Genomic DNA, 16095 nt, shown 5'->3' with positions numbered 1-16095 from the left:
AAGGGGGGGCTGTGTGTGTCACCGAGGGGAGGGGGCCCAGTCAAAAGTTTGCTATGGGGCCCAGTGTTTTCGAGTTACACCCCTGCAGACAGCCCTATTCAATAGACCCTAGGCTGTCTGGCCATACATGTTATGGGCCTTGATCGCGTCACACGGATTTTCTGTGACGCGATCAAAGGGTAGTCCCCCTTCTCTTATTTATTTCAAATGCCATGATCAGCTTTGATCGCGGCATTCAAGGAGTTAACGGAGTTAAGACGTTTCTCTTTACTCCGCCGTTAGAGCGGGGCTGAGGCTGTGTATTACAGCCGTTGCCCCGCTCCTGATCACGCGGGGACACAGCTGTCCCACAGGACGAGAATGCTTGTCCTAATGTGCGAAGTACCCACTGCTCAGGACGAGTATTATTGTCCTTTGTCTGCAACTAGTTAAACTTGAACAGATTACATATTTTGCTCAGAAATATATACACTATACAATGTATAAATAGCGCGAGGTAGGCACTGACACTAAAGTGCAAGAAGTGTGTACTTTCATAGTTAAAAACTGTACACTAACTCTGCACCCATGCCACACACGCTGTTAAGATACAAGACATGCCGCATACACTGATAAGACACAAGACACATGCCAAACACACTGCTAAGACACAAGACACATGAAGCCCACGCTGGTAAGACACAGGACACATGCCGCACATTCCGCTAAGACACAGGACACATGCCACACATGCTGTTAAGACATAGAACTAGTGGCGGATTAAGTAGACCATAGGCCCTGGGCTGTTATCCAAACATGGGCCCCCCTTCTCCACCGCCGCCCTGTAACTATTGTTAACACTTCCTTTTTGTCCAGACATTAACAAATGGGTGTTACTACTCCCCTTGTCAAAAGGCTGTGACCCCACATACTGACAGTCTCCAACCATCGCTGACAGTATCGCACCGTGTAGGGACACATTCTCCTGACAAGGGGAATAGTAACACTTATTTGTCTATCAGTCCTGGACTGCACAAAGACTTTGTGAAATAGAAGGATTTCCTATAATGAACATGTCAGTAGAGATGACAGATTGTCTATAAACCTAGTGACACACAGGTGACGACGTAGTTTTTTTCCTCTTTTCTTCTCCATCCAGTCCAGACTTCATGACGACTTTACCCGGCCATGACCCATTTCTGCAGAATTTGCCACTCAGATGTCTTTGGCTCCTCACTTTTACAACATTTCCACACCTATAAACAAAGATAATATTATCATGGTGCCACACACTGTGCCCCTAAATATAATAGCACCAAACACTGCGCCCCTGAATAAAATAGTACAAACACTGTGCCTGTAAAGGATCTGCCAGGCACAGCTTCGGGGTTAACGCCATAGATAATCAGTCTTCACCTGAGTCTATGTCTCTGAGACTGACTCCAGCTTCCACCACTCAGGCTGGCAGGCTTAGGAGTGGGAGAGCCTATCGCAGCCGGGCCAGACTCAGCTAGCTCCCGCCCTCTGTCTATTTATACCTGCCTTTCCTGTTCCTCCTTGCTTGTGATTCTTTCCGTGTGGTTTCCTAGCCCAGCTACAGCTCCTACTATTTGATCCTGCTCCATACTGACCCTGGCTTACTGACTACTCTCCTGCTCTGCGTTTGGTACCTCGTGCTCTCCTGGTTTGAGTTGGCTCGTTCACCACTCTGGTTGCTCACGGTGTTGCCGTGGGCAACTGCCCCTTTTCCTTTGCTTTGTATTCCCTTGTATGTTTGTCTCGTGCACTTACTGAGCGCAGGGACCGCCGCCCAGTTGTACCCCGTCGCCTAGGGCGGGTCGTTGCAAGTAGGCAGGGACAGAGTGGCGGGTAGATTAGGGCTCACTTGTTCGTTTCCCTACCCCCATCGTTACATAATCACAAGCCCATACCTAGTCTACACTGGTCCCTGTCACTACTATGGACCCCCTTGAGACCCTGGCTCAGCAAATGCAGGGTCTCTCCCTACAGGTCCAGGCCCTGGCTCAGAGGGTCAACCAGCCTGATGCTACCATGGTAGTCCCCCTCACCTCACCTCTTGAACCCCACCTCAAGTTGCCCGACCGGTTCTCAGGGGACCGGGGGGCTTTTCTCTCCTTTCGGGAGAGTTGTAGGCTTTACTTTCGCTTAAAGCCTCATTCCTCAGGTTCTGAGGACCAGCGGGTGGGTATAATTATGTCCCGGCTCCAGGAAGGGCCCCAAGAGTGGGCCTTCTCCTAGGCTCCTGACGCCCCTGAACTTTCCTCCGTTGATCTTTTCTTTTCTGCTCTCGGACTCATTTATGACGAGACCGACAGGACTGCCTTTGCCGAGAGTCAGCTGGTGACCTTACGTCAGGGTAAGAGACCTGTTGAGGAGTATTGTTCTGACTTTAGGAAGGGGTGCGTAGCTTCTCGGTGGAATGACACTGCCTTAAGGTGCCAGTTTAGGTTGGGTCTGTCGAATGCCCTGAAAGACCTGCTAGTTAGCTATCCCTCTTCTGACTCCCTAGACCAGGTTATGGCTTTAGCAGTACGACTTGACCGACGTCTCAGGGAACGACAACGTGAACGTTTATGTGTTTTCTCCTCCGACTCCCCCATGATGCCTTCCGAGGTTCCGTTGCTTCGTTCCTCCCCAGAAGACTCAGAGGTACCTATGCAACTCGGGGCCTCCGTGTCCCCCCGTCAACGTAGAGAGTTCCGCAGGAAGAATGGTCTCTGCTTCTATTGTGGGGATGACAAGCATCAAGTGAACAACTGTCCTAAGCGTAAGAATGCAGCCGGAGAACTTCCGCGCCTAAGTGATCATCGGGGAGGTCACTTGGGCGCACAGGTATTTACCGTAAATATGAAACGTAATAAGATCTTGCTTCCCTTTCAGGTCTCTTTTGGTGGTAGGTCTGCTACCGGCAGTGCCTTCGTGGATTCAGGGTCCTCTGCTAATATTATGTCTGTGGAATTTGCTAGGTCTCTTGCTATGCCTTTGATTGATTTGCTTAAACCTGTCCCGGTAGTGGGTATCGACTCCACTCCTCTTGCTAATGGTTATTTTACACAGCATACCCCTGTTTTTGAACTCCTTGTTGGCTCCATGCATTTGGAGCAGTGCTCTGTACTGTTGATGCAGGGATTATCGTCCGATTTGGTTTTAGGCCTACCCTGGTTGCAGTTGCATAATCCCACGTTTGACTGGAATACTGGGGAGCTTACCAAATGGGGTAATGAATGTTTGACGTCATGTTTTTCTGTTAATTCTATTTCTCCCCCTGAGGAGGTGAACACGCTACCTGAGTTTGTTCAGGACTTCGCTGATGTTTTCTCTAAGGAGGCCTCCGAAGTGTTACCTCCTCATAGAGAATACGATTGCGCTATCGAATTGGTACCAGGAGCTAAGCTTCCTAATTTGCCACTCAGATGTCTTTGGCTCCTCACTTTTACAACATTTCCACACCTATAAACAAAGATAATATTATCATGGTGCCACACACTGTGCCCCTAAATATAATAGCACCAAACACTGCGCCCCTGAATAAAATAGTACAAACACTGTGCCTGTAAAGGATCTGCCAGGCACAGCTTCGGGGTTAACGCCATAGATAATCAGTCTTCACCTGAGTCTATGTCTCTGAGACTGACTCCAGCTTCCACCACTCAGGCTGGAATACTGGGGAGCTTACCAAATGGGGTAATGAATGTTTGACGTCATGTTTTTCTGTTAATTCTATTTCTCCCCCTGAGGAGGTGAACACGCTACCTGAGTTTGTTCAGGACTTCGCTGATGTTTTCTCTAAGGAGGCCTCCGAAGTGTTACCTCCTCATAGAATTGGTACCAGGAGCTAAGCTTCCTAAGGGTAGGATATTTAATCTTTCTTGTCCCGAACGTGAAGCCATGAGAGAGTATATCCAGGAATGCCTGGCCAAGGGTTACATTCGCCCCTCTACTTCTCCGGTAGGTGCTGGCTTCTTCTTCGTAGGGAAGAAGGATGGTGGTCTTAGGCCATGTATTGACTACCGTAACCTGAATAAGGTCACTGTAAGGAACCAGTATCCCCTTTCTTTGATTCCTGATCTCTTTAATCAGTTTCAGGGGGCCCAATGGTTCTCTAAGTTTGATCTACGGGGGGCGTATAACCTTATCCGCATCAAAGAGGGGGATGAGTGGAAGACTGCGTTTAACACGCCCGAAGGTCATTTCGAATACCTCGTCATGCCCTTTGGGTTGTGTAATGCTCCGGCGGTCTTCCAGAATTTCATAAATGAGATTTTGAGAGATTACCTGGGGATATTTCTTGTAGTGTACCTTGATGACATACTGGTGTTTTCCAAGGACTGGTCCTCCCACATTGAGCATGTCAGGAAAGTGCTTCAGGTCCTTCGGGAAAACAAACTGTTTGCAAAAACCGAAAAATGTGTGTTTGGGGTACAGGAGATACCATTTTTGGGACAAATCCTCACTCCTCATGAATTCTGCATGGACTCCGCCAAGGTTCAGGCTGTGGCGGAATGGGTCCAACCTGCCTCCCTGAAGGCGTTACAGTGTTTTTTGGGGTTCGCTAATTATTACAGGAGATTTATTGCTAACTTCTCGGTTATCGCTAAGCCTCTTACGGACCTCACTCGCAAAGGTGCTGATCTCCTCCACTGGCCTCCTGAGGCTGTCCAAGCTTTTGAGGTCCTTAAGAAGTGCTTTATCTCGGCCCCGGTGCTGGTTCAGCCCAACCAAATGGAGCCATTTATCGTGGAAGTTGACGCATCCGAGGTGGGAGTGGGGGCTGTCTTGTCCCAGGGTACCAGGTCCCTCACCCATCTCCGCCCCTGTGCCTACTTCTCCAGGAAGTTTTCGCCCACTGAGAGTAACTATGATATTGGCAACCGCGAACTCTTAGCCATTAAATGGGCATTTGAAGAGTGGCGCCACTTCCTGGAGGGGGCTAGGCACCAGGTAACGGTCCTTACCGACCACAAGAATCTGGTTTTCCTAGAATCTGCCCGGAGGCTAAACCCGAGACAAGCTCGATGGGCGCTATTTTTTACCAGATTCAACTTTTTGGTTACCTATAGGGCTGGGTCTAAAAATATTAAGGCCGATGCACTGCCGCGTAGCTTCATGGCCAGCCCTCCTTCGGAGGAAGATCCTGCTTGTATTTTGCCTCCCGGTATAATCATTTCTTCTATTGATTCTGATTTAGTCTCTGAAATTGCGGCTGATCAAGGTTCAGCTCCCGGGAACCTTCCTGAGGACAAGCTGTTTGTTCCCCTGCAATACCGGCTAAGGGTACTTAGGGAAAATCATGACTCCGCACTATCTGGTCATCCAGGCATCCTGGGTACCAAACACCTCATTGCCAGAAACTATTGGTGGCCTGGGTTGCCTAAAGACGTTAAGGCCTACGTCGCCGCTTGTGAGGTTTGTGCTAGGTCTAAAACTCCCAGGTCCCGACCAGCGGGCTTACTATGTTCGTTGCCCATTCCCCAGAGACCCTGGACACATATCTCCATGGATTTTATCACCGATTTGCCTCCATCCCAAGGCAAGTCGGTGGTGTGGGTGGTAGTAGACCGCTTCAGTAAGATGTGCCACTTTGTGCCCCTCAAGTAACTACCCAACGCCAAGACGTTAGCTACCTTATTTGTCAAACACATCCTGCGTCTCCATGGGGTCCCTGTCAATATTGTTTCGGACAGAGGGGTACAATTTGTTTCTTTGTTTTGGAGAGCCTTCTGTAAAAAGTTGGAGATTGATCTGTCCTTCTCCTCTGCCTTCCATCCTGAAACCAATGGCCAAACGGAGAGGACTAATCAATCTCTAGAACAATATTTAAGGTGTTTTATCTCTGACTGTCAATATGATTGGGTCTCATTCATTCCCCTCGCTGAATTTTCCCTTAATAACCGGGTCAGTAACTCGTCAGGGGTCTCCCCCTTTTTCTGTAATTTTGGGTTTAATCCACGGTTCTCCTCCGTTTCACCTGGTAGTTCCAACAATCCCGAGGTAGAGGTCGTTCATCGGGAACTGTGCACAGTCTGGGCCCAGGTTCAGAAGAACCTAGAGGCGTCCCAGAGCGTACAAAAAACTCAGGCTGATAGAAAACGTTCTGCTATCCCCTTGTTTATGGTCGGGGATCTGGTGTGGTTATCGTCTAGGAACTTGCGTCTTAAGGTCCCGTCCAAGAAGTTTGCTCCCCGGTTTATTGGGCCGTATAAGGTCATTGAAGTCCTCAATCCTGTCTCCTTCCGGCTGGAGTTACCCCCATCTTTTCGTATACACGACGTGTTTCATGCCTCCCTCCTTAAACGCTGCTCCCCGTCCTTGGCTCCCTCGAGGAAACCTCCTGTTCCCGTTCTCACCCCTGAGGGGGTGGAATTCGAGGTGGCCAAGATTGTGGACAGCAAGATGGTCCAAGGCTCCCTCCAGTACCTGGTCCATTGGAGAGGATACGGGCCTGAGGCCTGAGGAGAGGACTTGGGTACCCGCCCGGGATGTTCACGCTGGGGTATTGGTCAGGAAGTTCCACCTTCGTTTCCCCAATAAACCAGGTCCACTTAGAAAGGGTCCGGTGGCCCCTCATAAAAGGGGGGGTACTGTAAAGGATCTGCCAGGCACAGCTTCGGGGTTAACGCCCATAGATAATCAGTCTTCACCTGAGTCTATGTCTCTGAGACTGACTCCAGCTTCCACCACTCAGGCTGGCAGGCTTAGGAGTGGTAGAGCCTATCGCAGCCGGGCCAGACTCAGCTAGCTCCCGCCCTCTGTCTATTTATACCTGCCTTTCCTGTTCCTCCTTGCTTGTGATTCATTCCGTGTGGTTTCCTGGCCCAGCTACAGCTCCTACTATTTGATCCTGCTCCATACTGACCCTGGCTTACTGACTACTCTCCTGCTCTGCATTTGGTACCTCGTGCTCTCCTGGTTTGACTTGGCTCGTTCACCACTCTGGTTGCTCACGGTGTTGCCGTGGGCAACTGCCCCTTTCCCTTTGCTTTGTATTCCCTTGTATGTTTGTCTTGTGCACTTACTGAGTGTAGGGACCGCCACCCAGTTGTACCCCGTCGCCTAGGGCGGGTCGTTGCAAGTAGGCAGGGACAGAGTGGTGGGTAGATTAGGGCTCACTTGTTCGTTTCCCTACCCCCGTCTTTACAGTGCCCCTAAATATTATAGCATCATAGACTGCGCCCCTGAATATAATTTTTTCAAACACTGTAGATAGCACCACACACAGCCCCCTGTAAATAGCGCTACACAGTCCTCCCCCTCTGTAAATAGCGTCAAATAGCCCTCCCCCTCTTGTATATAGTGCTACACAGCAATCCACCTTAGATATAGTGATACACAGCGCTCCCTTCTATATAGTGCTATACAACAATCCCCCCTTGTATATATATTGCTACACAGCGTCTCCCCCTTGGACCTGCAGCTCTTGTAATTGCTCAGTATAATGTCCCCTATAGCTGCCCCCACAGTATATTGCCACCCATAGCTGCCCCCACAGTATAATGCCCTTCATAGCTGCCTCTACACAGTATAATTTTCCCCTTAGCTGACCCTACACAGTATAATGCCTCCATAGCTGCGACACAGTATAATGTCCCCATAGCTGCGACACAGTATAATGTTCCCATAGCTGCGACACAGTATAATGCCTCCATAGCTGCAACACAGTATATTGCCTCCATAGCTGCGACACAGTATATTGCCTCCATAGCTGTGACACAGTATAATGCCTCCATAGCTGTGACACAGTATAATGCCCCCATAGCTGTGACACAGTATAATGCCTCCATAGCTGTGACACAGTATAATGCCCCCATAGCTGCTACATAGTATAATGCCTCCATAGCTGCAACACAGTATAATGTCCCCATAGCTGCTAGACAGTATAATTCCCCCATAGCTGCCTCTACACAGAATAATGCCTCCATAGCTGCAAGGGTAGTATATTTCAGTGAAATATATAAATAAAACTGGATGTTTACCGATTTCTTTGCCTGACGAAGACGCATGTCCTGCGTTGAAACGCGTTGCATAATAAATCAACTCATGATTACTCATCTGCCTTTTCTTCATATCAAGTAGCGCTCTCCAATAAACATCCAGTTTTATTTATATATTTCACTGAAATATACTACCCTTACTCTCCTGCGGCTCAATCACATTGATGCCGGTACCTGGATATGGAAAGCTGCAACCTATCTTCATCTAACGGACTTTTACATTAAGCTGTACCTGCCAGTACTAGCTTTTATGGTTTATCTTGCACCATGTGGCGCTGTGTACGTTTTTCTCTCTTCAGATACTCCATAGCTGCAACACAGTATAATACCTCCATAGCTGCAACACAGTATAATGCCTCCATAGCTGCGACACAGTATAATCCCTCCATAGCTGCTACACAGTATAATGCCTCCATAGCTGCAACACAGTATAATGTCTCCATAGCTGCTACACAGTATAATGCCTCCATAGCTGCGACACAGTATAATGCCTCCATAGCTGCGACACAGTATAATGCCTCCATAGCTGCAACACAGTATAGTGTCTCCATAGCTGCTACACAGTATAATGCCTCCATAGCTGCTACACAGTATAATGCCTCCATAGCTGTGACACAGTATAATGCCTTCATAGCTGCGACACAGTATAATGCCTCCATAGCTGCAACACAGTATAGTGTCTCCATAGCTGCTACACAGTATAATGCCTCCATAGCTGCTACACAGTATAATGCCTCCATAGCTGCGACACAGTATAATGCCTTCATAGCTGCGACACAGTATAATGCCTCCATAGCTGCGACATAGTATAATGCCTCCATAGCTGTGACACAGTATAATGCCTCCATAGCTGGGACACAGTATAATGCCTCCATAGCTGCAACACAGTATAATGTCTCCATAGCTGCTACACAGTATAATTCCTCCATAGCTCTGACACAGTATAATGCCCCCATAGCTGCTACACAGTATAATGTCCCTATAGCTGTGACACAGTATAATGCCTCCATAGCTGCAACACAGTATAATGCCTCCATAGCTGCGACACAGTATAATCCCTCCATAGCTGCAATACAGTATAATGTCCCCATAGCTGCGACACAGTATAATGCCTTCATAGCTGCAACACAGTATAATGCCTCCATAGCTGCGACACAGTATAATGCCTCCATAGCTGCAACACAGTATAATGTCCCCATAGCTGCGACACAGTATAATGCCTCCATAGCTGCAACACAGTATAATGTCTCCATAGCTGCTACACAGTATAATGCCTCCATAGCTCTGACACAGTATAATGCCCCCATAGCTGCTACACAGTATAATGTCCCTATAGCTGTGACACAGTATAATGCCTCCATAGCTGCAACACAGTATAATGCCTCCATAGCTCTGACACAGTATAATGCCCCCATAGCTGCTACACAGTATAATGTCCCTATAGCTGTGACACAGTATAATGCCTCCATAGCTGCAACACAGTATAATGCCTCCATAGCTGCGACACAGTATAATGCCTCCATAGCTGTGACACAGTATAATGCCTCCTTAGCTGCGACACAGTATAAGGCCTCCATAGCTGTGACACAGTATAATGCCTCCATAGCTGCACCATACAGTATAATGCCTCCATAGCTGCGACACAGTATAATGCCTCCATAGCTGCTACACAGTATAATGCCTCCATAGCTGCTACACAGTATAATGCCCCCATAGCTGCTACACAGTATAATGCCCCCATAGCTGCGACACAGTATAATGCCTCCATAGCTGCAAAACAGTATAATGCCTCCATAGCTGCGACACAGTATAATGCCCCCATAGCTGCGACACAGTATAATGCCCCCATAGCTGCGACACAGTATAATGCCTCCATAGCTGCGACACAGTATAATGCCCCCATAGCTGCAACACAGTATAATGCCTCCATAGCTGCAACACAGTATAATGCCCCCATAGCTGCTACACAGTATAATGCCTCCATAGCTGCGACACAGTATAATGGCCCCATAGCTGCAACACAGTATAATGCCCCCATAGCTGTGACACAGTATAATGCCCCCATAGCTGCAACACAGTATAATGCCTCCATAGCTGCAACACAGTATAATGCCTCCATAGCTGCGACACAGTATAATACCCCCATAGCTGCAACACAGTATAATGCCTCCATAGCTGCGACACAGTATAATGCCTCCATAGCTGCAACACAGTATAATGCCCCCATAGCTGCAACACAGTATAATGCCTCCATAGCTGCAACACAGTATAATGCCCCCATAGCTGTGACACAGTATAATGACTCCATATGTACGTACCTAATAAATAAAAAAACCATAATAACTTACCTATCCCGGTTCCCACGACGGTGGGGGATGCTTCTCCTCCTCTGCACTGTGCTGTTGGTGACTCCGTGCAGACAGGCGCGATGATGTCACTACATCACGCCTGCCTGCACCGAGCCGCTCACGGCAGAGTGAATGCTGGAGCGAGGCTCCAGCATTTAACCCTACTGAATCTGCGTCCTGCGGACGCAGATTCAGTTGGAAGCGGGACAGCGTGGCAGCTAGCAGCGCTGCATAGTTTCGCGGTGTGTGCGGTTCGGGCGGCGATGTGCCCCCTGGGAGCCTCGGGCCCCGGGCGGCCACCCGAACCGCCCATATTATAATCCGCCATTGCATAGGACACATGCCACACACGCTGCTAAGATACAGGACACATGCTAAACACGCTGCTAAGACATAGGACACATGACACACACAGTGCTAACACACAGGACACATGGCACACATGCTGCTAAGACACAGAACACATGCCACACACAATGCTAAAACACAGAACACATGCCACACACAATGCTAAGACATATAACAGATGCCACACCCGCCACTAAGATGCCGGACACATGCCGCAAACGCTGCTAAAACACATGTTTCTAAGACACAGGACATATGCCGCACACGGTGCTGACACAGAACACATGCTGCAAAGACACTGGACTCATGCAGCATATTCCATTAAAACACAGGACACATGCTGTACATGCTGCTAAGATACAGGACACATGCTACACATGCTGCTAAGACACATCCCACACACGCTGATAAGAAACAGGGCACATGCCACACATGGTGCTAAGACACATGCCACACACAATGCTAAGACACAGGACAAAAGCCACATAATTTGCTAAGAGACAAGACACATGCCACGCACGGTGCTAAGACACGGAACACATGGCACACATGCCACTAAGATGCAGGACACATGCCACACACACACAATAAGATGCAGTACACTTGCCACACATGGTGCTAAGTAACAGGACACATGCCACACACGGTGCTAAGACACATAACTTATGCGACACCCTATTCTAAGACACATAATTCATGCCATACATGCCACTAAAACACAAAACACATGCCACACACACCACTGAGAGACAGGACACATGCCACACATGCCGCTAAGACACAGGACACATGCCTCACACGCTTCTAAGACACAGTACACATGCGGCACATGCTGCTAAAACACAGGACACATGCAACACACGCTGCTAAAACACAGGACACATGATGCACATGCTGCTGAAACACAGGACACATTCTGCACAAGCTGCTAAGACACAGGACACATGCCAGACACACTGCTAAGATACAGGACACTTGCTACTAAGACATATGCCACACACACTGCCAAGAAACAGGGCACATGCCACATATGGTGCTAAGACATATGCCACACACAATGCTAAGCACCATGTTTTCGATTTTGCTTCTGTCTTGCTCCCTGGATATGTCGCCTGGAACCTGTTGTCCTACTCCTGGTTATGACCATCAGCCCGTTCTCTGACTAGGATTCCCTTCTCACATTTTGGCATGTTGCATCCTAATTAGCTCTCTTCCTGACTATGCTACAATTCCTTCAGCACACGTGCCACCAATTGGTGAGAATTTATCAACCAGTGTATTATACACTTTGAACTCTGCTCTCATAAATTCTATTCTGACAAACTAAAAATGGCCTATTTGATTTTGGTGCTCTCGAGACACTGGCTTGGGCGTCACCTCTTTGGGAGTGAAACAATCTGATTATGTCTTCTCTGACCTCCTTCTTTACCTCCATACCTCCTCTGCTGCCGCTGCCCTTTTACATTTGGCACAAGGGGTCTCCACCATTGATCAATATGCCATCAAATTTCAAACCCTGGCATCAGAACTGGCGTGAAACAGTGACGTTTTGGTGGCAGTTTTTTATGAGGAATTATCGGCCCATATCAAGGGTGAATTGTAAGGGTCAAGATCAACTTCCTGATCTACTAAGCTACCTGAGTTGATCTTGGTTTCCAGTAGATATTTAAAGTAAAAAATCCTACAACAGTTGTGGATGAGTCCATGCAATTTCATTGCAAGTCCTTGTCTCAAGAAGAGAGGTTCTGCCGTTTGACCAAAGGGCTGTGTCTACTGTGAACAAAAGGAAGATATGCATGTATACTGTCTTGTTCATCCTCCGAAGTAAAAAGAAAAATGCCAAGGCCTATGCAAGTGTATGGACATCACCTTAGGCTTAACTCTTCCTTTCCGAAATGATAAATTGCTGGTACCCATTACCCTAACCTTTAATGTTCTTTTAATTAATCCAACCATGCTTTCGTAGACTCTGGTGCTGTGGAGAGTTTCATCAAGTTTTTTCTCTAGATTTCTCCCCTGTTGCTCCAAGAAAATCTATTTTTCACCTCTGTCAACAGATTGCTAATCCCAGAAGGTCATGTCAGTCACCTAACAGTTCCTGTCCAGCTTTAACTGGGAGTTCATCATACTGAAGAGATTTCCTTCCTGGTCTTTCATCGTTCTAGAAGTCCAGTCCTCTTGTGATTACCCTGGCTCAGGTGGCACTTTCCATTTATAGATTGTCTGGTCAAATTGTCCGCTGGGGTTCCTTCTGTCTCCATTACTATCACCAAGATCTGGTTTGCCCTCGATTACGTGTGAACACAGTCTACAAGTTATTTTTCAAAATGTTTAATCTAAAAATACATTAATGACATCAGTAAAAATACGACCATAAGGTTCACCACAAATCATAGTGCTGAATCACTGATCTCTTGTAAAATACCACAATAAAAATATACGTGATGTAAACAGTTATCTTGAGAATCATCTGCTTGAAACTCCTTTTTTGTGCTATAGTGAGTTACTTTTCTGCTGCTCACATTGATTTTTATCTCTTGTTCCCCATGTAGCAATACCGTGGTGTCATGCAATTTTTCTGTTAAAATAATGTTAATGCTTTGACAGTTTTTCTAAGAAAGTCCCTAGACTTTAATAAAACTGTGAAGGTTAATTAGACAGACACATGGAATGGGCAACAGTCAGTCATTGTAAATATGCTATTGTAACGTTACTGAACACTTTATTGTCATTTTACAGGGGACCTTCCTACACATATTTGATATTTCTAGGTATTATGTAAATCTGGGTGTTATACTTGTTTTGGGATGCAACCAAAGCATTGCATTTTCTCAGTTGGTTGTGTTTGTATATATAAAAACATGGATGTGTTGTGTGCTTAACGTTAGTTACCAGTTTACAGATACAAAAGGGAATCAGTATTGTATTAGATATGTTGTTCAAATAAAATAGAAACAAAACTGTTTTGGTTAGGGCAGTAAGGACCAACTGAATAGTTTTCAAAGTGTAGCTACTGTTCACAAACCTGCAGCACAAATGATTTGGAGAGCATTAGTTCTCTTCTCCCCCACATACGCACAGTACTTGTTAAAATTATGGCTGCTTGTTGCTACCACTAATGCTACTTCTATTCAGGGTAATGCAGCTGTATATTTCCCCGTTTGTATGAAGGACAGAGAAACGGTAGTCTGAATGGAGTACAGTAGATTTATGAAGTACAGGGTGTATGTAGGATTTTTTTTTTAAATGTGGGGTTAAAGAGGCTCTGTCACCAGATTTTGCAACCCCTATCTGCTATTGCAGCAGATAGGCGCTGCAATGTAGATTACAGTAACGTTTTTATTTTTAAAAAACGAGCATTTTTGGCCAAGTTATGACCATTTTTGTATTTATGCAAATGAGGCTTGCAAAAGTACAACTGGGCGTGTTGAAAAGTAAAAGTACAACTGGGCGTGTATTATGTGCGTACATCGGGGCGTGTTTACTACTTTTACTAGCTGGGCTTTCTGACGAAGTATCATCCACTTCTCTTCAGAACGCCCAGCTTCTGGCAGTGCAGACACAGCCGTGTTCTCGAGAGATCACGCTGTGACGTCACTTCCCCAGGTCCTGCATCGTGTCGGACGAGCGAGGACACATCGGCACCAGAGGCTTCAGTTGATTCTGCAGCAGCATCGGCGTTTGCAAGTAAATCGATGTAGCTACTTACCTGCAAACGCTGATGCTGCTGCAGAATCAACTGTAGCTTCTGGTGCCGATATGGCCGACACGATGCAGGACCTGTGAGTGACGTCACAGATCTGCACTGCCAGAAGCTGGGCGTTCTGAAGAGAAGTGGATGATACTACTCATCAGAACGCCCAGATAGTAAAAGTAGTAAACACGCCCCGTTGTACGCACATAATACACGCCCAGTTGTACTTTTACTTTTCAACACGCCCAGTTGTACTTTTGCAAGCCTCATTTGCATAAATACAAAAATGGCCATAACTTGGCCAAAAATGCTCGTTTTTTAAAAATAAAAACGTTACTGTAATCTACATTGCAGCGCCTATCTGCTGCAATAACAAATAGGGGTTGCAAAATCTGGTGACAGAGCCTCTTTAATAACGATACATAAATGCATACTTACACAAAAACCACAGACATAAAGTATATACATATATTCGCAAACATGCACAAACATATTCAAACACATATATACACTGTGAGACGCATATATACATACATTTACACCAACAAACACATACACATACACACACACTGACTCACACACACTCACATATACACTGTGTCATGTCTGTGGCTGTGGGCCGTCAGGTTCACTCTCCCCCTGACGGCCGCAGCCATGGGTCGGCGAGCGCTGGCCCCAGTCTCCTCCTCAGAAGACGCCAGCGCTCACTTCCACTCACCTCGACCGTACTTTAATGAACTATTAGCCCATGAGTGCCCTGGACTATAAGAGGGGTTCAGCCCCTTGCTTATATGCCTGAGAGTTGTTGTTATACCCTAAATTTGTCTATGCAATGGTTTCCTAGTGTTTTCCTGTTCCTGTTCCTGTTAGGGCAGATTCACACGAACGTTGCGTTTTTGCGCGCGCAAACAACGCGGCGTTTTGCGAGCGCAAAAACCATTTGACAGCTGCGTGTCTCATGCGTGTCTGATGCGCAGCTGCGTGATTTTCGCGTAGCCTGCATCATAGAGATGAGGCTTGTCGACGCCCGTCACTGTCCAAGGTGCTGAAAGAGCTAAATCTTTCATCACCCTCGACAGTGAATGCCGAACACAACAGCGAAAAACCTGTAAAAAAAAAAGATAAAGTTCCTACTTACCGAGAACTTCCCGGCCGTTGCCTTGGTGACGCGTCCTTGGTGACGCGTCCTTGGTGACGCGCCTCTCTTGACATCGGGCCCCACCTCCCTGGATGACGCGGCAGTCCAAGTGACCGCTGCAGCCTGTGATTGGCTGCAGCCTGTGCTTGGCCTGTGATTGGCTGGAGCTGTCACTTGAACTGAAGTGTCATCCCGGGAGGTCGGACTGCAGGAAGGAGACAGGAGTAATCGGTAAGTTAGAACTTCGGGTTTTTTAACAGGTTCATGTATTTTGGGATCGCAAGTCACTGTCCATGGTGCTGAAACAGTTTAACTCTTTCAGCACCATGCACAGTGAATGTCTCCCGACGTCGCGGACCGGAAATTTTTTTGCCGAGTTCTGCCAAAACGAGTTTGGCCGAACCCGGTGAAGTTAGCTTCGGTTGTCGGGGTTCGCTCCTCGCAAAGACACTCCGTTTGGATGCTTGGAAACAGAAAAGCACGTGGTGCTTTTCTGTTTCCATTCATCCTTTAGACAGCTCGTGCGCTGTTTCAGTCTGTTCGCACGGAAGTGCTTCCGTGCGACCTGCCTGGTTT

The sequence above is a fragment of the Rhinoderma darwinii genome, chromosome 2 (assembly GCF_050947455.1).
Source record: "Rhinoderma darwinii isolate aRhiDar2 chromosome 2, aRhiDar2.hap1, whole genome shotgun sequence".
Classification (NCBI taxonomy): Eukaryota; Metazoa; Chordata; class Amphibia; order Anura; family Rhinodermatidae; genus Rhinoderma; species Rhinoderma darwinii.
Note: the sequence above shows the minus strand (reverse complement) of the source record.